Source organism: Rhinatrema bivittatum, chromosome 7, assembly GCF_901001135.1.
Source record: "Rhinatrema bivittatum chromosome 7, aRhiBiv1.1, whole genome shotgun sequence".
Lineage (NCBI taxonomy): Eukaryota > Metazoa > Chordata > Amphibia > Gymnophiona > Rhinatrematidae > Rhinatrema > Rhinatrema bivittatum.
In genome coordinates, this window is record NC_042621.1 from 295570685 (window position 1) to 295594565 (window position 23881).

The 23881-nt window shown below is 46.3% G+C and overlaps 1 long non-coding RNA gene across 1 annotated transcript; it reads right to left on the reverse strand.

The window, feature by feature from the left end:
- Positions 1–2306: 2306 nt before the first annotated feature.
- LOC115094926 lies at positions 2307–14428 on the reverse strand. The gene is made up of 2 exons (XR_003857637.1): positions 14310–14428; positions 2307–3662 (listed from the first exon to the last, which is right to left on the reverse strand). It is a non-coding gene; the product is annotated as an uncharacterized LOC115094926 (long non-coding RNA).
- Between the last annotated feature and the right edge of the window lie 9453 nt (positions 14429–23881).

Consider the following 23881-nt stretch of genomic DNA (forward strand, 5'->3'; position numbering starts at 1 on the left):
AGTAGATGCATAAGCACTGGCAAATTAAACGTAAAACACCGATAAGTCAATCAAAAAGAAAAGTTGATAAGAAGCTGACCATAGAGGCAAAAACTCATAGTAATAACTTTTCCAAATAAATCTGAAGCAGGAAGCATGTGAAGGAATCTGTTGGACCATTGGAATAAGGGAAGATATGGCCATTTATTTTTATGTGATATATATTCCATCTTTCAGTCACATCAAAGCACATTACATTCAGGTATTTTAGGATTTCTACTATCCCCCAGAAGGCTTACAATCTAAGCGGAAAGACTAAATGAATGTTTTGGTTCAGTGTTTATGGTGGAGGATGTTGAGGAGTTACCCATGCCAAAAATGGTATGTAATTTTAGTATCCAGAGGAACAAAAAAAAATCATGGTGAACCTGGAAGATGTAATATGGCAAACTGACAAACTAAAGAGTAGCAAATCACCTGGACCAGATGGTATATACCCCAGAGTTCTGGAAGAACTAAAAAAAATGAAATTGCAGACCTATTACTAGTAATTTGTAACCTATCATTTAAACTGTCTATTGTACCTGAAATGTAGAGGGTAGCCAATGTAATGTCAATCTTTAAAAAGGGATCCAGGGGTGATCCAGGAAACTATAGACTGGTAAGACTGATGTCAGTGCTGAGAAAAAGGCATAGAAACTATTTTAAAATATAAAATTGTAGAACATATAGATATAGTTTAATGAGACACAGTCAACATGGATTTCCCATGGGAAATCTTGCCTCACCAATCTGCTACATCTTTTTTGAAGAGTTAATAAACTTGTGGATAATGGTGATCTGGTGGATATATTGTATTTGGATTTTTAGAAGTCGTTTGACAAATTCCCTCATGAGAGATTCCTGAGAAAATTAAAAAATCATGGGATAGGAGTCAACGTCCTGTTGCGAATTGTGAACTGGTTAAAAGACAAGAAAGAGATTAGAACTAAATGATCAGTTTTCCCAGTGGAAAAGGGTAAACAGTGGAGTGCCTCAGGGATCTGTACTGGGACCTGTGCTTCTCAATATATTTATAAATGATCTGGAAAGGAATACAACGAGTGAGATTATCAAAATAGCAGATCATACAAAATTATTCAGAGTAGTTAAATCACAAGCGGATTCTGATAAATTGCAGGAGGATCTTGAGAGACTGGAGATTGGGCATGCAAATGGCAGATGAAATTTAATGTGGACAAGTGCAAGGTGATGCATATAGGGAAAAATAATCCATGCTGTAGTTATATAATGTTAGGTTCCATATTAGGAGCTACCACTCAGAAAAGAGATCTAGGTGTCATAGTGGATAATACCTTGAAATCCTTGGTTCAGTGTGCTGCAGTGATCAAAAAAAGCAAACAGAATGCTAAGAATTATTAGTAAAGGAATGGAGAATAAAACAGAGAATATCATAATGCCTCTGCCTTGCTCCATGCTGTGACCACATCTAGAGTACTGTGTGCAATTCTGATCACTGCATCTCAAAAAAGATATAGCGGAACTAGAAAAATACAGAGAAGGGAGATCAAAATGATTAAGGGAATGGAACAACTCCTCTGTGAGAAAAGGCAAAAGAGGTTAGGGCTGTTTACCTCAGAGAAGAAACGGCTGAGAGGAGGTACGATAGAGCTCTATAAAATCACGAGTGGAATGGAACGGGTAAATGCGAATCTGTTGTTTATACTTTCAAAAAAATAAAACGACTAGCAGACACTCCCTGAAGTTATTATGTAGCACATTTGAAATAATTTGGAGAAAATTAAGCTCTGGAGATAGCAGCCCTTTGTTCTATAAATTAAACACAGTTATTTCAATACAAACTAGCAAGGATTCTAAAAACATTATAGCGAGATAAAATACAGAGAGTGTTCAAACCATGCAAAATCAGAGGAAAGTAACGCTGCAGAAAACTGAACTGTGTCAGCAAGAAATCAGTCTGTATTATGGCTAACAAATTAAAATTCTCTGGCCACAGGCTCAAGTATCTGTGTCCCTGGAGAGATAACTGAACAATCTATTTTATTTATTTATTTTATTTGTGGTTTTCTATTCCGGCATTCACGGAAGTTCGTATCATGCCGGTTTACATAAAACAAGGGGTGAGCAATACATTATAACGTACATAACTATAACAAGAGAGTATACTTTACAATTTAAAACAAGTGCATAGAAAAATAAGTTACAATAAACAGGGACCTGAATCTTACTTCTAAATAAATTCCTCCTTAGTGAAGCCCTGCAGTGCCCTCTGAGTCACCGGACCCAGAAGCTACCGCCCTTTTTAGTTTTGTAGTTTTTTGGGGGGTTTTTTTTTTTTAATCAATCCACAGTTATTTAAATGCACGCTAGCAAAGTGGAGTTGCAGAAATCCTCTTCTTATCCCTGGGAGAAGCCGCTGGGATTCTATCTATCCCTTGGGATCCTGCCAGGTTCTTGTAGCCCTGTTGGAAAAAGGGCTTGCTGGCCCCTTGGTCTGACCCAATATGGCAAATCTTATGTTCATACTCAGATCTGCTTTCTTAGAACTCTGGAGGTAATTTTGAAAAGGTTTTACACGCATAAACCCCATGCTACGATATGTGCTACTTTTAGGCATGAAAGTCCTTTAGAAAGTGACCTTCAGTGCGCGTTGGTTTTCAGGCAAAAAATGTTTCTGCGAATCCTTACAGAATCTGTGGGGGAAAGCACCAACAAACTTTGAACTGGGCACTTTTGAAAATCAAACCCTATATTTCCACATGTAAATAGCAGTGAAATAAACAAATATGTACGCATGTTTACATTTGCTAGGAATGTGTCATTCTTTGGCACGCTAAATAGATGTGAATGCGAGCCTGTTCCATCCATTTCTCTTGCAAATATTGCAAACGGCACGCTCGCTGCAGGCCTGCGTTTTCTGAGGAGCTGGAATTCAGTTTCTCAAAGTCTTAAAAAGATAATGATTAACAATGCGCATACACACCGCGGTCCCCAGTGCAAACGGCTAATGCAGTGCACAGCGGGATGCATGACTGAGAAAGCGTGAAGCAAAGCACAGTATACATGTACAAGGAGGGCGGCAACACGGCACAAATTCAATGGTCTGTGGCAAGCGTAGAAACCAAGGTCTGCGGCCAGTGCTGCCAGTCGCCATTGTCAGGTGGCCAGATGACCTCCGGATCAGGCCCAACTCGCCTGTCCCGGGGCAGCACGGCAGACCCCAGCTGATCTCTGGCTTTTTCTCCTCACTTCTTTGCAGCTAGGGATCCTCTTGCCTTTTCCTGAATTCTGTTACTGTGGGGGGGGGGGGGGGTGTTGTCTTTTTTTTTTAAATCTCCACCACCTTCCCCCTGAAAACATCAAGGGCACAGTGACAGAAATCCAATGGCAAGCAGCAACTTCCTAAATTGAGTTGTCTACCAGCTATAGTGAGTCAAATGACCACTATCCTTCAGATGGATTTCTGCTGTGCTGGGAAATGGAGCAGTTTTCGTCTCTGTGAATTGTCTGTGCACAGTTCTGTTTTCCACCTTGAAAATAAACTCACAAAAATCCCTCATGTTGGCTGTATTATTTATCACTGAGCTGCTTTCCTCCTCTTCCACTGTCAGCTTGAGCAGATGGAAGGCCTGACTGCTCCCCCATGCTCTCTGATTGGCTGTCTGCAGAGAGGAAGAGGAAATATATCATAAATCACGAATATTTAATATCTGATGTTTCCAGTGTGCTTATTTTTAGTTTAAAGAAAAACTCTGAATTTATTTATAAAATTTAAGAATCGCTTTATAGATCATACAATAAAATCTTTCAAAGCAATGTACAACAAAATAATACAGTACAATAAAATACATTTAAAACAATAAAATAATAAAAACAAACATAAAAAAACCAATCAGAGCCATCATGTTGCCAATCAAAATAAATCCATTTATAAGTCGGAAATCATCAGCCAGGTCTTCAAGTTACAACGAAACCGTATTAAATTGGTTTCTTCCCTCATAGTCAATGGAAGATCATTCCATAGCTTAGGCATAGACTGAGAAAAAGATCTGTTTTGCATCTTCACTTGCCGAAAATCTTTGGAGATGGAATTGGAAGCTGATGACTGTGCTGTGAGCGAGAACATAAGAAAATGCCATGCTGGGGCAAACCAAGGGTCCATCAAGTCCAGCATCCTGTTTCCAACAAAGGCCAAACAAGGCCACAAGAACCTGGCAAGTACCCAAACACTAAGAAGATCCCATGCTACTGATGCAGTTAATAGCAGTGGCTATTCCCTAAGTAAACTTGATTAATAGCAGTTAATGGACTTCTCCAAGAACCTATCTAAACCTTTTTTGAACCCAGCTACACTAACTGCACTAACCACATCCTCTGGCAACAAATTCCAGAGCTTTATTGTGCGTTGAGTGAAAAAGAATTTTCTCCGATTAGTCTTAAATGTGCTACTTGCTAACTTCATGGAATGCCCCCTAGTCCTTCTATTATTCGAAAGTGTAAATAACCAATTCACATCTACTCGTTCAAGACCTCTCATGCTCTTAAAGACCTCTATCATATCCCCCCCCTCAGCTGTCTCTTCTCCAAGCTGAACAGGCCTAACCTCTTCAGCCTTTCCTCATAGGGGAGCTGTTCCATCCCCTTTATCATTTTGGTCGCCTTTCTCTGTACCTTCTCCATCGCAACTATATCTTTTTTGAGATGCGGCGACCAGAATTGTACACAGTATTCAAGGTGTGGTCTCACCATGGAGCAATACAGAGGTATTATGACATTTTCCGTTCTATTAACCATTCCCTTCTTAATAATTCCTAACATTCTGTTTGCTTTTTTTGACTGCCACAGCATACTGAGCTGACAATTTCAATGTATTATCTACTATGAAGCCTAGATCTTTTTCCTGGGTGGTAGCTCCTAACATTGTGTAACTACAGCAAGGGTTATTTTTTCCTATATGCAACACCTTGCACTTGTCCACATTAAATTTCATCTGCCATTTGGATGCCCAATCTTCCAGTCTTGCAAGGTCCTCCTGTAATGTATCACAATTCGCTTGTGATTTAACTACTCTGAATAATTTTGTATCATCTGCAGATTTGATAACCTCACTCGTTGTATTTCGTTCCAGATCATTTATATATATATTGAAAAGCACCGGTCCAAGTACAGATCCTTGAGGCACTCCACTGTTTACCCTTTTCCACTGAGAAAATTGACCATTTAATCCTACTCTCTGTTTCCTGTCTTTTAGCCAGTTTGTAATCCACGAAAGACATCGCCTCCTATCCCATGACTTTTTAGTTTTCTTAGAAGCCTCTCATGAGGGACTTGGTTAAATGCCTTCTGAAAATCCAAATACACTACATCTACCAGTTCACCTTTATCCACATGTTTATTAACTCCTTCAAAAAAATGAAGCAGATTTGTTAGACAAGACTTCCCTTGGGTAAATCCATGTTGACTGTATTCCATTAAACCATGTCTTTCTATATGCTCTACGATTTTGATCTTGAGAATAGTTTCCATTATTTTTCCCAGCACTGAAGTCAGGCTCACTGGTCTGTAGTTACCCAGATCGCCCCTGGAGCCTTTTTTAAATATTGGGGTTACATTGGCCACCCTCCAGTCTTCAAGTACAATGGAAGATTTTAATGATAGATTACAAATTTTAACTAATAGATCAGAAATCTCATTTTTTAGTTCCTTCAATACCCTAGGATGCATACCATCCGGTCCAGGTGATTTGCTACTCTTTAGTTTGTCAATCTGGCCTACTACATATTCCAGGTTCACAGTGATTTTGTTTAGTTCGTCTGACTCATCATCCCTGAAAACCATCTCCGGAACTGGTATCTCTCCAACATCCTCATTCGTAAACACGGAAGCAAAGAATTCATTTAGTCTTTCTGCAATGGCTTTATCTTCCCTAACAGCCCCTTTAAGCCCTCAGTCATCTAATGGTCCAACCGACTCCCTCACAAGTTTCTTGCTTCGAATATATTTAAAAATAGTTTTTATTATGAGTTTTGCCTCTATGGCCAACTTCATTTCAAATTCTCTGTTCGCCTGTCTTATCAATATTTTATACTTAACTTGACAATGCTTATGTTTTATCCTATTTTCTTCAGATGGATCCTTCTTCCAATTTTTGAAGGATGATTTTTTGTTAAAATTGCCTCCTTCACCTCACTTTTTAACCATGATGGTAATCGTTTTGCCTTCCTTCCACCTTTCTTAATGCGTGGAATACATATGGACTGCGCCTCTAGGATTGTATTTTTAAACAATGTCCAAGCCTGTTGAACACTTTTAACCTTTGCAGCTGCACCTTTCAGTTTTTTTCTAACTATTTTCCTCATTTTATCAAAGTTTCCCTTTTGAAAGTTTAGTGTTAGAGCTGCAGATTTACTTATTGTCCCCCTTCCAGTTATTAGTTTAAATTTGATCATGTTATGATCACTGTTGGCAAGTGGCCCCACCACCGTTACCTCTCTCACCAAATCCTGCATTCCACTAAGAATTAAATCTAAAATATCTCCCTCTCTTGTTGGTTCCTGAACCAATTGCTCCATGAAGCAGTCATTTATTACATCCAGAAACTTTAGGTCTCTAACAAGTCCTGATGTTACATTTACCCAGTCAATATTGGGGTAATTGCAATCTCCCATTGTTACTGCGCTGCCAAATTGGTTAGCTTCCCTGATTTCTCTTAGCATTTCATCTGTCTGACCATTTTGTCCAGGTGGATGGTAGTATACTCCTATCACTATACTCTTTCCCAACACACATGGGATTTCTACACATATAGATTCTACTGAGCATTTAGTCTCTTGTATGATCTTTATCCTGGTGGACTCTATACCCTCCTGGACATAAAGTGCCACACTCCCACCAAGTTGATCCTCTCTATCATTGCGATATAATTTGTACCCTGATATAGAATTGTCCCATTGGTTATCCTCCTTCCACCAAGTCTCTGTGATGCCAATTATGTCAATCTCATCGTTTACTCCTATACACTCTAACTCTCCCATCTTACTTCTTAGACTTCTGGCATTGGCATACAGACATTTCAAAGTGTGTTTTTCGTTTGTATTAACAACCTGCTTTTCAGTTGTTAGGGATAATTCGGAAATCATTAGCTTCAGTGATTTTTTACATACAGGCACATGGACTACATTTGCTTTTATTGGAACCTCTCTGTTGGGATGCCCTAACTCTCCTGTTTCATTAGTATCCTTCAAGGATACATTTCTCCAAACCATGCACTGCTGAGTGACTGTCAGCTTTCCCCCTTGTTTTAGTTTAAAAGCTGCTCTATCTCCTTTTTGAGAGTTAGTGCCAGCAGCTTGGTTCCACTCTGGTTAAGGTGGAGCCCATCCCTTCGGAAGAGTCTCCCCTTTCCCCAAAGGTTTCCCCAGATCCTTACAAAACTGAATCCCTCTTCCCTGCACCATCGTCTCATCCACGCATTGAAACTCTGGAGCTCTGCCTGCCTCTGGGGACCTGCACGTGGAACTGGGAGCATTTCAGAGAAAGCCACCCTGGATGTTCTGGATTTCAGCTTCCTACCTAAAATCCTAAATTTGGCTTCCAGAACCTCTCTCCCACATTTTCCTATGTTGTTGGTGCCCACATGTACCACGACTGCCGGCTCCTCCCCAGCACTGTCTATATTACTATCTAGGTGACGCGTGAGGTCTGCCACCTTCGCACCAGGCAGCCAAATTACCAGGCGGTCCTCATGTCCACCAGCCACCCTGCTATCTACATTCCTAATAATTGTAGATAGCAGGGCCCAACTATGATGGCCGGCCTAACCCTTCCCTCCTGGGCAGTAGCCCTGGGAGACTTGTCCTCAGTGCGAGAGGACAACGCATCACCTGGAGAGCAGGTCCTTGCTACAGGATCACTTCCTGCTACACCAGGGTGATGTTCTCCTACTGGGAGACCTTTCTGATCTTTCGATTTTGCTTGTCCCTAAATATTCCTGTGATGCTTTCACATCCATCCTCCCCGATGGTTACTCATTGCTTTAGCTTTAATCAATTACAGCTCCCCCTTCCTGAATTAATCCCCCTTGGTTTACGTCTTCCGAGTCACGGCCCCATGGCAAAGCCCCTTTATTTTCTTGCTTGTCTTATCTCTCTGTGCTGAGTAGATTGTAAGCTCCATGGAGCAGGAACCGTCCTCCTCTGTGTCTCTGTACAGAACTGCAGACATCTGGCATGTGCTGAACAAGTGATAACGAGGGCAATAACCTTCCCGTTCTTTTGCTGTGCTTTGAAATACGATTTTGTGATACTGAAAAAACCAATACATAAAATGAAAAATGAGCAAGAAGGCTTGCACCTATGTTTTCAGGATCCTGTCCGGTCCTTGCGACCTGGATTGGTCACTGTCGGAGACAGGATGCTGGGCTTGATGGACCTTTGGTCCATCAAGCCCAGCATCCTGTCTCCGACAGTTTGGTCTGACCCCGCCATGCGGGGTCAGACCTGTTTGGTCTGACCCCGCATGGCGGTTTTCATGTTCTTAAGTTGTACAAAGTTTAATTCAGCAGCCCCTGCAGTCGAGCAGTTAAACTCAGGCTGACTTGTCTGACCTTTAGGTTAATTCAGCCCAGCCTTAACGGGTTTCTGCAAACTGATATTTCTGTTGGCAAGAAAGGGGTCATCCGTACACCCAGCTACCTTAATCCTCCGCCCTTTTGACTTTTCTAGGAGAGGGTGAAGGCACATTTGGCCGGCCCGGCTACCGCCCTTGCTGCGCCTGCCCGCACCGGCGCTGGATTTTAAAACGATGCGAAAGAAAGCGCAACGTCCACCAGTGCCACGCAGAGCGGGAAGACTGAACGCTGGAGGGGTGTGCGGGGCTCTTCCCCCCCCCCCCCCCCCCATCCAGGCGACCCCACGCGCCGGCGGGAGGATCTCGGCTCGGGGGGGGGGGGGGGGCACCCGAAAAGAAACCGCCAAACCGGGATCAGACGGAAGGGTCCCTGCGCCCGCAAGGGGCAGCTCACGTCCGCCCGCTCTCTCGTGCCCTTCCATTCCCGGACATTAAAGTCTTTCCCTGCGCAGGAGCCTTTCCCTCCGTCCATTATCAATACCCGAACGTACCCCTGAGGTAACCCAGGGAAAAGAAAGCGAGAGGATTTTGCCGCGTCTTAGCAGAAACACGGATAAATAGCAAACAGCAAGTGCAGAGAGATTAGAGGGGGGTGTCGGGACTCTCTGGCGTGCAGATAAGCGGTTCCAGGAAACGACACAACCCCTCCCCCCCCCCCCCCCCGTCCTGTTTTTCAATGTGCAGGATCCCTCTTTCTCTGCCCCCCCCCCCCCCCCCCAAGCTGTCAGCAGGTTTTCTGCGGCCTGCACAGTGGCTTCTGCCACCAGCTCCCAAAATAGCAGCAATATCAATGAGGCTTTTAATAAGGCATTAATCGGAAAAGAGCCCCGAGGGCCAGTTTTCTTTTTATATCCAGGATATATGGTGCCAAGTTTGTCAAGAGAAGAGACAGCGGCGTAATCTCGTATCCCATCCCCTCCCCCCCCCCTTGTGTGCTCCAAGCACTGCGAGCTCGGGCGACGCTGTCCGTCTCTTCCTGAATATAACAATTATTGCAACCCTGTCACGGCTTCGTTAATCCTCTGACCCAAGGCATGAAAACGCACTTCGGTCAAATGCCCAAGCCTCACCCAGTGACCGCGCCAGGCAGATCCGCAGAGCCGGCCTGATCAGGGCCCATAGGCTTCGCTGCCTGCCAGGGCTCGGGTGGCCCCCGCTGCGGGGGCCGTCGGTTTGGTTTGGCAGCATCGGACCTTCAGGATACCTGGGACCTCTCCGGATTCGACCCAGAGACTCCCGGGTTCGGAGGCTCAGCTCCTGCTCTCCGGGACAGCAGCCAGGATCTCCGGGGGTCTTAACCCATTATGTCCCAGCGTCCCATTTAGAGGACGCCATCCAGCTCTTCCCAGCATGGCTGGCTTTTGTTTTTTGGGGTTTTTTCCAAGCCTTTACTGAGGAAAGGGTAGGGACTGGGAGGACATTGGAGGCGGGCGGAGGAGAGGGAGGGGGAGTGGCTCTCGTCCCACGTCCCCTCTGATTGGTTGCGGTTAGCAGCAGGAGCCAATCAGCTTTAAGAGGAGGGGAAAAGACGGCTGTAGGCTTTCCCCTGCGGTCCCCCCGGCTGTTTCCACTGACCAAGGAGGGAGAGGAGAGGGAGGCAGCCAGACTGTGACGGACTGAGACAGTGAGGGGGGGGGGGAAGCAAGAGAGGAGCGGGCCGTGAGGGTGGGGAGAGTGGGCTGAGAGAGAGGAGAGGTGGCAAAGAGGGAAGAAAGATGTCAGCAACAGGGAGAGGAGAGAAAAGGTGGGAGATGGAGAGGAGGAGGAAGATTAAAGGGGGGGGAGAGAGAGAGAAGCAAGGATGGCAGGAGATGGAGGAGGGATGAGGAATCCAGGAAGATTATGGAGGAGGAAGGGGGGCAGGAACGGAGGAGAGAGTGCAGGAGAAAGAGGGAGAGAAATGGTGAAAGGAGAGAAGGTGCAAAGAATAGGACGAGGGAAAAGAAGGCAAAAAGCAGAAGAAAAAAAGAAGCAAAAGTATTAAAATATCCTCTGCTGAGAGAAGGGAAAGAGCAGAAACAGCAAAGAAAAGGAGGGAAGAAAGAGAAAAGAAGATCAAGGAAGGGAGAGAATGGCAGAGAATGAGGAGGAGAGAGAGAGGGGGTGAGGCAGGAAAGCCACAAAAAGCACCCACGGCTTGGAAACCTTTCCTCTGATAGAGAAGATTGGTTCGGAAGAAGAAAGCAGTTCCTGGTGGGAAGGGGGGGGGGAGGGAAACCTTGAAACCCTGGCCCCCCACCACCACCACCACCACTACCACCACTACCACCAGCAGCACCACCACCACCACTACCACCACCACTACCACCAGCAGCACCACCACCACCAGCAGCACCACCACCACCACTACCACTACCACCACTACCACCAGCAGCACCACCACCACCACCACCACTACCACCAGCAGCACCACCACCACCAGCAGCACCACCAGCACCACCACCACCAGCACCACTACCACCACTACCACCAGCAGCACCACCACCACCACTACCACCAGCAGCACCACTACCACCAGCAGCACCACCACCACTACTACCACCAGCAGCACCACCACCACCAGCACCGCGCAGCTGTGACCCTCAGGCCTTTGGTTCCTTTCTTCTCTCGCTGTCCAGCTCAGAGAGAAAACACTTCCCGGCTCCCTGCCGCGGCCTTCCAGACCCTCCCCCCCCCCCCCCCCCAATCCCGCTGGCGTGGTTTCCAGGATAGTCGCAGTCAGGCCGATGCAATACCGTGCGCTGAGCCTAGCGCGCAGGTTAACAAGCACTTGGACGCGCAAATGTGGGCGCTGATCCTAGCATCCGATGCAATGAGGGGGGATCAGTACATCCAAAACAGGCGTCCAAACCGGCACCCAGTGCTATCAGCTATTACCCCCCACCCAGGGCTGGCGTTAAGCCTTCACGTGCTCCAAGCCATCTGAAAATCACCCCTTCAAGCCCCCCCCAAAAAAAAGCCCAAAACACTGCTTTTCTGTGGTTCCTCCCCATACTAAGTAGGAGGAACCACAGAAAAGCAGCTTCAGGTTAGGAAAAGGGACGCCCGTTAATCGAGTGTCCATGATCCTAACCGGCGCGTGGCCACATCTCCTGGGCGCCGGGTGCCACGGACTCGCTAAGGGTGCACAATTCATCCTCTTTAACTCGGCAGCCCAGGAGAAGCGATTGTGTGCACGTTCATTACCCTGGAAACCAGGGGGGGGTCTCGGGAAGCAGATCTGGTAAGGATCTGGTAGTTCCAGGCAAGAAGTAGGGGAGGGGGGAGAGCAGGTTATTCGACCTTCTCTTGCTTGGCCAGTGAGGCCTTCCTCTTAGTTGATCGTCAGGGTCGATGCCTCTAGGCCAGAAAGGATATCTGGGCCACTACTAGCCCTTCGAGGTCGGGCACGCTGTCCCCACCCCCGACTGGCCCCGATGGTTTAGATTTCTTTCAGAAAATGAGCAGCGGAGGCTCACGCAGCCACAGTGGGCAGCAGCACTTCCGGGCGTTATAAATCTCGCCGAGGAATGAAATCCCAGAACGTGAGGAAGAAATTCCTGGCAATTTGTGGGACCAAGCGAAGACCTCCATGGTCTGGAAAGCTGAGGTGTAACATCATCAGGGCCCGTGCCAGCTTTTGTTTTTTTTTTTGCTGCCCTGTGCTCCGTCCCCCTGATTCATTCAGTGTCTGTCCCGGGCCCATCATATAAATCCCAGCTCTGCCCTACAATCTATATGTTTAAAAACTGACCCCCCCCCCCCCTCCCACGGATAAGGAAGGGTATGAGGTACCCTAGGCAAACCTTACAGCCTTGCACACTCGCCACCCCTCCCCCCACACACTCCTACACCCTTCACAGACACACACAATTACATTGTGCATTTACAACACATTTTACATGAAAGACATTCAAAAGTACAGTCAGCTGAGGCAGAAATATCACTTACAACCTGCACATTATATTTACATGCACTGCTGTGACAACAACCAGAAAACTCTGCAAAAAAGGCACTTGGAGCTCCTATGGAATTGGACTTTTTGTAATGCGTGCTTGGCGTGAGCTTGGCCCTCAGAAAGCCATGAATAAACTGAATTATTCCAATATAGTAAACCTCCCATACCAAAACAACCCTATCTATGAAAAGGCAGCACTGCACATATTACACCTGGCCCTAGGACACCAATAAACCAGGCTGCTATAGATCCCTACACAGAAATTACATGCCAGCAAAATACCTCACCTCGGTCACATATGCAGAAAACAGAGAGACCCTCAGCAAATACAGAATAAAGAGATCAGAAGAACTGAACTGAAACCACAACAAGCCAGCCTCTGTATGCAGAGCAACAATGGAAAAACAGAAACATTACCATCTACTAGATAAATGAAGCTTGACCGACGTGCCGCAAATGCGCAGTAGAGAGCAACTCTACTGCGCATGCGTGGGCAGCACGTCGGTCAGAGCTTGCCTGTAACAAAAATGGCACGGCAAGGAGCAGGAGCAGCGGCGACGGTGACAGCAACGAGCAGTAGCGATGGTGGCAGCAGCGAGGAGCAGTAGCGGCGGCGGCGCACACAAGGGAGGGAGGGACCTCCCCCGGAGATCTTCCGTCTGCGCCATCCGAAGGGGTTGTGAATGAGCTGAGAGAGGGGGAGTGACTGAGGGGAGGGGGGGGAGTGAGGGGAGGGAGGAGAGAGTGACTGAGGGGAGGGGGAGGGGGAGAGAGTGAGGGGAGGGAGGAGAGAGTGAGGGGGAGGGGAGGGAGGAGAGTGAGGGGGAGGTGGGAGGAGACTAGAGGGGAGGGAGAATGAGGGGGAGGGGGAGAGAATGAGGGGGGAGGAGGGGAGATGAGGGAGAAGGAGGGGGAGAAGGAAGAGGGGAGAATGAGGGGAGGGAGGAAGAATGAGGGGTAAGGAAATGGGACTAAAAAAAAATGTTAATGTAGCCCGTTGTTACGGGCTTAACAGCTAGTTCTTCATTAAAACATTAAATAATAAAATCAAGAAATGTAAAACAATCATAGTGCAATCATATTCATAAAAAGACGAATTCAGTTAATGGATAGAACATACAAAATTTCCCAATCAATAAAATATTTCAAAGCATCTAATGAATAAAAAATCCAATAATTAAAAAATGTTCTATTTCTCCCCCCCCCCCAAAAAAGTTAAATATTTTGAAAGATCAGAATTATCAATTACACCCAATAATTAAAACTAATAAGGATTAAAAAAAATCTCCTGCTCTCCATGCCTGTGACCTTCTGATTTCCAGTCACCCTGAGATTGTCGTGGATTGGGGGAGGTAGGGACGCCCACATTTTATCTTCTCTCTCACACACACGCACAATAACACACTCATTCTCTCACACACATCCTCTCTCTAACATACACAGGCTCCCCTCTCCCTCACAGATACATGATGTGTGTGTGTGTACCTGTGAGAGCCTATATGTTATACATGGACTGTCACAGACACACAACATACACATAGGCTCTCACACAGCCACACACATGCACAAACATACAGGCTCTCAGACCCACACATACTCTCAGTCACTCACACACATATACACATGGCCTCCTGTTATCTTCGGGCCATGGTAGGATGAGTTCCACCACAGCCCAGCGGGCCTTCCTGATTTGGGGGCTGTGTGCACACATGGGTGCATGCACCCACTCAAATGAAACACAGACCTGTGTGCAGCCTTCTCCTTCTTCAGCGGCCCCGCGGCCTTTTCTGCTGCTGCCAGCTCTCTTGCCGCCTCCCCTGATTGTGCCACCCTGTGCAAATGCGTGGAACGCACACCCGCTCGCACCGGGCCTGAGCATCAGCTCTGGATCCTTCTCATAACTGGTTTGATAAAAGGCAGTATAGCAGAGCTTCCCAGGCCTGTCCCGGGTTCCTGACAGCCAGCCAGGTTTTCAGGATATCCACAATGAATATGCATGAGATAAATTAGCATATACCGAGTCTTCCGTGATATGCACATTTATCTCATGCATATTCATTGTGGATATCCTGAAACCCGACTTGCTATGGGGGTCCCTAGGTTTAGGAAGCCCTGCACTATAGACACTGTAATGTGAGAGTGTGTTTGTTAATTTTTCATTTTGTTTTCTACTTATTTCATTTTTTCGCATCTATTTATTTATTTAACTTTATTTATTTGGACGTTTTACATGCCATCGTTCCATGTAATGATCACAACAGTTTACAAAAGTAACATTCATACCTATAAATCAACAAATAATGAGGGGTTACAGAGGGTAGTATTCATAAACAGGCATTAACATCTATCAAATGAAATGTTTCAATATATTTGACTAAAGATCTAGAACATATGAGAGAAATACAGAAGATAAATAATATAACACATTTCACATTCTCTGGTTAGATTTATTCCTCCTTGTGTTATGTAGCGCTCTACATCTGATGATTTTAAGTTAGGTTGTGTGCATTTTTTTAACAGATATCTTTTTAGCTCACATTTAAATCTCTTTCTCTCTGGTATCAAAGGTGTCATCTCAGGTCAAGAGTTGCACCGCTTGATATTTCTTTTCCTGCTGCTAAGATGGGAAATGAAAGTATAAAGTTGTTGGGTTTCTTTCAGGGTTGCTTCCGGGTAGCGCGCGGCCCGGAAACGAAGCGCATTCCGTCGCCTTTCCCTGTCGTTCTCCCAAGCGCCGCACGTGCCCGCTGTGCTGCTGCGCGCGCCGGCCTCGCCCCTGCGGCCCGGGAGTCCGCGAGGCCTTTGCTGCGGCCAGAGGGGGAAATCGCCCTCCTGAAAGCACACCTGCGCTCCACCGCGGCCTGGCCGCCCGCTGACCCCGGTTCCGAGGCGGCCCCCGACAGAGGCCGGCTGCTTGCCAGAGCGGTGAGGAGGGGGCCGCGGCACATAGATGGGTGCTGACGCCTTAAGAGGCGAGCGGCTATTTTTTAAACGGCACGAGCGGAAGAACGAGTAGCAATAAAAGGGCGAAAGGGAGGGAGGGAAGAGAACAAGAGAAAGGACGAGGATCGGACACGAATTCCTGTGGCATCGCATCAGGGGCTGGCGGCTTCCAGCAAGAAGGGCGGCGTTTTGTAACTACAGTAAACAGGCAAAATATTGGCTCTGGAGATAAAGCTCTGCAAGCAGAGTGTCCCCGAAAGGAGCCCGTATTCAATGATCCGAGAACTGGGCCCCTTCTGACAGCTCATCCGGCTTTAGCAAACATGCCTGGTGTGCTTCTTCCAGTGCCACTCCCCGAGCCAGCAGTAAGGAGGAGAAGCAGGGCCCTGCCACTGATAATCCCCCAGGCGCAGAGGAGACCTTTCTCCCCAAGATAAGGAGGAGCCCCTTCCTGCTGCAGCCTGAAGCCTCCACAGGGAAGGCAAGGAGCCCTCAGAGCTGAGAGGGACTTGGTAAGGTACTGCTGGGGCCTGCCCTCCAGGATGGGTGAAGTTTGGCAGGGCTGAGGCGCTCCGCCAGCACATGAAAATGCCCCTCGCCGGGGAAAAAGGAAAGCATTTTAGCTAAAGCTGTAAATTTTCTGCAAATCGTGGAATGGAAGGGAGAGAGAAATGGAGAAGAAAATGCTAGCAAATGCTAAATGCTTACACTTGAATAGAAATATAGCGAATGGGGTAGAAATATGTTTATTCAGTGCTCTAAGCTGATGCACAACATTAGTCATATCAAAGCAATGTTACATAAAATTGAGCAAGAATAAAACAGAGTTATGTAAATGATAGCCAGGGGACAATGTTTTAAGACCCCCTCGGAGAGGGTCACACAGACCTGCAGGTACTCAGCACCCAACGCAATCTGGGAGCTGGACCCCGCAGAATATCCACTGGCCAGCCAGCACCAGGGGGGCCTCTTACCCTGCCTGCTCTTCAGGTGCAAGATATGGGGCACTTGAAAAAAAAAAGCAGGCAGGGGGATGAAATCTCTGCACTTATTTTTGCCAGTCTGGCCTGGGCCCCTACCCCCAACACTGCCTCGTTCCCCTACCGGGAAATCAACTGTGCCTTGTGTCCGGTTGTGGCTGTTCTCCCACAGAGAAGTCCATTCCCCCCCCCCCCCACAAGAATACCTCTGAAAATTGCTCCCCTCCTGTTGTCACTGGTGAGCACCTGCAGAGCCCACAAGTCTAGAGGACGTGAATGAATGTGGAAAAAAGGATTGCATTCACAAAAAGCGGGGGAGTAGCTTGCTGTTACGGCGGTTACTACCCCAAACCAAATAAGCCTGATACTTCACTTTCAATGCATAACCAGCATAGCTCTCTCCTTCAATGGCAGGGGAGAAAGACTGATACTTCACACATATCCAGCATAGCTCTCTGCTTCATCGGCAGGGGAGAAAGACTGATACTTCACGCATATCCAGCATAGCTCTTATGCTTCAACAGCAGGGGAGAAGTCTGATACTTCACTTTTCAATGCATATCCAGCATAGCTCTCTGCTTCAAACGGCAGGGGAGAAAGACTGATACTTCACGCATATCCAGTATAGCTCTCTGCTTCAACGGCAGGGGAGAAGTCTGACACTTCACAACATATCCAGCATAGCTCTCTGCTCAACGGCAGGGGGAGAAAGTCTGATACTTCACTTTCAACACATATCCAGCATAACTCTCTGCTTCAACGGCAGGGGGAATGAGAAAAATGGTTCTATATACAGACAACAACCAACAAGGACTGAATTACATAGTCTAGGTAAACAAATAAGCATGGGTGTAGCTTGCTTATTGCGGGGATTACTACCCTAACTAATCAAGCTTGATATTTCACTTAGATGCAGCTCCAGCACTGCTCTCTACATTAATGGTGGGGGTGGAAGGGAAATAGAACCAAAGGTTACTAAGAGCCAAGAGAAACAGATAAGAATGAGAAAAAAAAAAGTGCCGAAGCTTGCTGGGCAGACTGGATGGGCCGTTTGGTCTTCTTCTGCCATCATTTCTATGTTTCTATGACCTGACGCTGTTTCTAAAGAGCGCAAAGCAGTTAGGATGTGCCACGGAGGTGGAGGGAAACTTTGCCTGTCTCCACATAAAGGAGTGAGCTGACCACAGTTCACTATCAGTGGATGGTATAAAATGCAATGGCGGTCAATCAAATTAACAATAATAATAAAAACTACATTTCAGTAGGGAGATTACGCAAATAATTAATAAATGTTAAGCGATTTAATTGCTTGCCCTACTTATCAGGCCGTTCAGTACGGTGCGCTCAGGCGCTATTAGTTTTGTGGGGTTGGACGCGCATTTTTCCACGCGCTTTACCTTACCCCTACCCCTAGCTTTACCCCTTATACAGTAAGGGGTAATAGCGCGTGAAAACGCGCGTCCAACCCCACGAAACTAATAGCGCCCGCACATGCAAATACATGTTGATGAGCTTATTAGTCAGTCCCGCGCGATATAGAAAGTAAAATGTGCAGCCAAGCCGCACATTTACTCTCAGAAATTAACTCCTGCCAAAGGCAGGGAAAGAGGCAGGAGTTAATTTTAGCTGGCACCAGGAAAGGCTAGCGCATGGGTTCGCACGCAGCTGGGCGCATCGTTTTGAGGCGCAAGACTAGCACCCCGGTTGCAGTAAGGAGAAGAGCGCCCTAACGTGAACCCGATGGCGCCCAATGCATGCAAATTCCATTCAGATGAGGACACTTAACTATTATCACCTGATGCAGGCAAGCGTTGGGCGCCCTACGCACATTTTTCCCCGCGGGGAATTTACCCCGGCTCCAGAGGTGGAGCAAAGTCCACTCGCAGCCAAGGGCTCTTGAGAAACGTTCCAAAATATGGCCCCGTGTGTTGCAATAAATGTGTCCCCCTCCTCCTCCTTAGTATCATCCTGGCTCCTGAACTCACCGCTTGTGGTGGCGGGAAATAAATGCACGTTGATTGGCTCAGAAAGAAGTGCACCTTTCTTCTGACCGCAAATAACCAAAAGAGGCGCGATCAAAACGGACCCTCGTGGGGAGCGTTGCAATTGTGGCCGCCCGATGCAATAACCTCTTCTGAGCGCCAGTGTCCCGCCTTCTCCCGTAGCGTGCCCCCTTTTTTCACCCGCCTTCTCATTTACATATTGCCTTCCGGGCGCACAGGGGTGTGGCTGCACGCGCGTTAGGAAAGCACGAGCTGAATACGAATGCCCGTTCTCAGCCGCACGTCTTACTGCATCAGCCCCAGTAATGGCCATTCCGCGACTTCATGGGTGACATATGAGGCAGCTGCACGCACACATTCACACACACACACGTGTGTCAACCGATTTTCAAGGCGAACGTGTGCGCCCAGGTTCACTTTGAGATACCGTGCAAAGTGCGTACAGGAACCCGCACACCCGTTACGCCGGCTCTGTGCGACGTGCCGACCTTCCGCGTTCAAATCCAGGCACGCGCTCTCATTCTTTTCTTTTTCTAGATTAAGCGTGCACCTAAATCCAACTGCATCCCGGCCTCGCCGCCCCTCCAGCCTAGACTGCCTCTTTTTTTTATGCGTGTAAAAGGGTGCAAGAAACCGGGCCCATGCACATCCTTTTGCACGCAGAAGAAACCCGGGCAAGCTTTACGACAAGCCAGCGGCGCGCAGAAACCCGTGCACGGGAACGAGTTTTGAAAATTCAGCCCTCTGTGTACAGTAAATCCATTCCCCCCTCCCCACCTCAAAAGCAACAGAGCAAACACCTAAACAAGTATAAACGGTGGAGCCTTCCAGGAATATTCGGCTGGCTCAGTGCTGTCCCTTCCGCAGCTGTACTGCCGATTTTAAGCCGCTGAGCCGTGGGATGCATCACCAGTATTTTGGAACAGACTTAAACGCATAGGTATCAAAATGTCCTAGGTGTTCCTTACACCTGTTTTTCCTCCCAAAATCCCGCAAGGAGCAGAAAATCTGATCCCTAGATCAAACCAAGGATCTTCTGCTTGTCAGTGCCCAGGTCCTTACCACTGGGTCACTGGGACAACCTGGATTATATTTATTATAAAAAAAATACTATTCTTATTTTTTTATTTATAATCTATAAGTGTGACCTCAGTTCCAAACATGTAATCCTTTGGTCTGTATGGATGCAGTCCTTAACCTCTAATAGAACGGAGTATTAACCTCTATCCAGCCGATGATTTATTTATTTATGCATTTATTTATGCATTTAGATACCGTCATTCCAAAAGAAGATCACAACGGTTTACAAAAGCAACATTCAACATTACTGGTACACACAACATCAGAACATGTGGCATTCACATTATTGATACACACAACATCAGAACACGTGGCATTCACACTTGATACACACAACATCAGAACATGTGGCATTCACACTATTGGTACACACAACAGAACACGTGGCATTCACACTTGGTACACACAACATCAGAACATGTGGCATTCACACTATTGGTACACACAACAGAACACGTGGCATTCACATTATTGGTACACACAACATCAGAACACGTGGCATTCACATTGGAACACAACATCAGAACACGTGACATTCAAATTATTGGTACACACATCAGAATACGTAGCATTCACATTATTGGTACACACAACATCAGAACACGTGGCATTCACACTATCGGTACACACAACATCAGAACACGTGGCATTCACATTATCGGTACAACATCAGAACACGTGGCATTCACATTATCATTACACACAACATCAGAACAAGTGGCATTCACATTATTGATACGCACAACATCAGAACACGTGGCATTCACATTATTGGTTCGCACATCAGAACACGTGGCATTCACATTATTGGTACACACAACATCAGAACACGTGGCATTCACACTATTGGTACACACAACATCAGAACACGTGACACTCACACTATTGGTACACACAACATCAGAACATGTGGCATTCACATTATTGGTACACACAACATCAGAACAAGTGGCATTCACATTATTGTACACACAACATCAGAACACGTGGCATTCACACTATGGTACACACAACATCAGAACACGTGACACTCACACTATTGGTACACACAACATCAGAACATGTGGCATTCACATTATTGGTACACACAACATCAGAACATGTTAGCTGCAGGTCTTTTAGGTAATCTTCATGAGGTAGTCAGCGAGATGTCTTAACATTCTTTCAGTCTCTTATTAACTGTCCATCAGTCCATATCTATGTCATTTACTACAGTTGTAAATTTGATAATAGATCGTACGCTTTTTTGAAGAGCCATGATTCAGTTCGCATTTGAAGCTCCTTCTTCAGTAGTGAGACGTAACGACGCAGGTAGAGAGTTCCATAACCTGAGGGCCCGCTGTAGAGACATTCTCTTATTTGTACTAGATGAGTGTTCTATGGTGTAGGTACTGTGATCACTGGTTTTGTGATCCTAGTGTTCGTTGGGCTGTGTATGGTTGGACAGTTATGCCTAATAAGCAGGATTTACTATTATTGATTATGTTGAAGATGAGTGAACATAAGAAATTGCCCAGCATCCTGTTTCCAACAGTGGCCAATACAACGAATCAACCAACCTCAAACCCTCTCTCACTAATTCCTGCTGAATATTTATCATACTATTACCATTCACAACTGTGTCATATTTATTCATTTGATTACCTATGTACCGTTTCATAGTCTTATTTTTTCACTTGCTATTCTAATGTATCAATAGGCTGAAATGTAAATATTGTGCTGTTCAATTTCTCCCCTTCCATCCCAAGTTTATTTTCCTTGTTTTTTTGTAACTTTTCCCTCTCCCTTTTTCTGATTCACTGTATTTAAAGTTCAAGGTTCTTATTGAAAATATTGTTTTTTACGTTACGTTATGCTTTACACTCCTTGTTATTTGTAAACCGGGTTGATGTGATGCCTATCATGAAACTCGGTATAACAAAAACAATAAATAATAAATAAGTCACAAGTACCTGGCAAGTACCCAAACACTAAAAATATAAGAACATAAGAAATTGCCATGCTGGGTCAGACCAAGGGTCCATCAAGCCCAGCATCCACTAAGTATATCCCATGCTACTGATGCTAGTAATAGCAGTAGCTATTCCCTAAGTCATCTTGATTAATAGCAGTTAATGAACTTCTCCTCCAAGAACTTATCCAAACCTTTTTTTAAACCCAGCTAACACTAACTGCACTAACCACATCCTCTGGCAACAAATTTCAGAGCTTAATTGTGTGTTGAGTAAAAAATAATTTTCTCCGATTAGTTTTAAATGTGCCACATGCTAACTTCATGGAGTGCCCCCTTGTCCTTCTAGTATCTGCAAAGAGTAAATAGCACGATTCACATTTACCCATTCTTGACCCTGTCATGATTTTATAAACCTCTATCATATCCCCCCTCAGCCGTCTCTTCTCCAAGCTGAACAGCCCTATCCTCTTCAGCCTTTCCTCATAGGGAGCTGTTCCATTCCCCTTTATCATTTTGGTTGCCCTTCTCTGTACCTTCTCCATCACAACTATATCTTTTTTGAGATGCGGCGACCAGAATTGTACACAGTGGGGCGGATTTTCAGAGCCCTGCTCGCCTAAATCCGCCCAAAACCGGGCGGATTTAGGCGAGCAGGGCCCTGCGCGCCGGTAGGCCTATTTTACATAGGCCTACCGGCGAGCGCAGAGCCCCGGGACTCGCGTAAGTCCCGGGGTTCTTCAAGGGGGCGTGTTGGGGGCGGGCCCGGTCATCGCGGCGTTTCGGGGGCGTGTCGGCAGCGTTTTGGGGGCGGGTACGGGGGCGTGGCTACGGCCCAGGGCGGTCCGGGGGCATGGCCGCGCCCTCCGTACCCGCCCCCCAGGTCGCGGCCCGGCGCGCAAGAGGCCCGCTGGCGCACGGGGATTTACGCCTCCCGGAGGGAGGTCTAAACCCCCCCCCGACAAAGGTAAGGGGGGGGTTAGACAGGGCCCGGGCGGGTGGGTTAGGTAGGGGAAGGGAGGGGAAGGTGAGGGGAGGGCAAAGGGAAAGTTCCCTCCGAGGCGCTCCGATTTTGGAGCGGCCTCGGAGGGAATGGGGGTAGGCTGCGCGGCTCGGCGCGCGCCGGCTATACAAAATCCATAGCCTTGCGCACGCCGATCCAGGTTTTTAGCAGATATGCGCGGCTCCGCGCGTATCTACTAAAATCCAGCGTACTTTTGTTTGCGCCTGGAGCGCAAACAAAAGTAGGCTATTCGCGCTCCTTTTAAAATCCGCCCCAGTATTCAAGGTGCGGTCTCACCATGGAGTGATACAGAGGCATTATGACATTTTCCGTTTTATTCACCATTCCCTTCCTAATAATTCCTAACATTCTCTTTGCTTTTTTGACCGGTGCAGCACACTGAGCCAACAATTTCAAAATATTATCCCACTATGATGCCTAGATCGTTTTCCTGGGTGGTAGCTCCTAATATGGAACCTAACATCATTGTAACTATAGCATGAGTTATTTTTCCCTGTATGCATCACCTTGTACTTGTCCATATTAAATTTCATCTACCATTGGATGCCCAATCTTTCAGTCTCACAAGTTCCTCCTGCAATTTATCACAATCTGCTTGTGATTTAACTACTCTGAACAATTTTGTATTATCTGCAAATTTGCTTACCTCACTCTTATTATTACTTTCCAGATCATTTATAAATATATTAAAAAGCACCGGTCCAAGTACAGATGCCTGAGGCACTCCACTGTTTACCCTTTTCCACGGAGAAAATTGACCATTTAATCTTGCTCTCTGTTTCGTCTTTTAGCCAGTTATAATCCCATGACTTTTTAGTTTCCTTAGAAGCCTCTCATGAAGGACTTTGTCAAACACCTTCTGAAAATCCAAATACACCATATCTACACCTTTTCCACATGTTTATTCACACCTTCAAAAAAATGAAGCAGATTTGTTAGGCAAGACTTCCCTTGGGTAAAGCCAAGTTGACTGTTCCATTAAATCATGTCTTTCTATATGCTCTATGATTTGATCTTTAGAATAGTTTCCACTATTTTTCCCAGCACTGAAGTCAGGCTCACTGGTCTACAGTTTCCCAAATCGCCCTGGAGACCTTTTTAAATATTGGGTTACAATGGCTCCCCCTCCAGTCTTCGGGTGTTAGTATTTATAGTGTATTCTTGCTTGTACAGGTAGCCAGTGTAGATCTATTAATGAAAGGGTGATGTGGTCAAATTTCCCTTCCCCAACAGTAGTTTAGCAGAGGCATTTTGTAGTAGCTGTAATGGTTTCAGTTGTCCTGAGGGTAGGCCTAGTCTCCTACTATTATTGTGGAGTCTGGTGATGGAACTGCT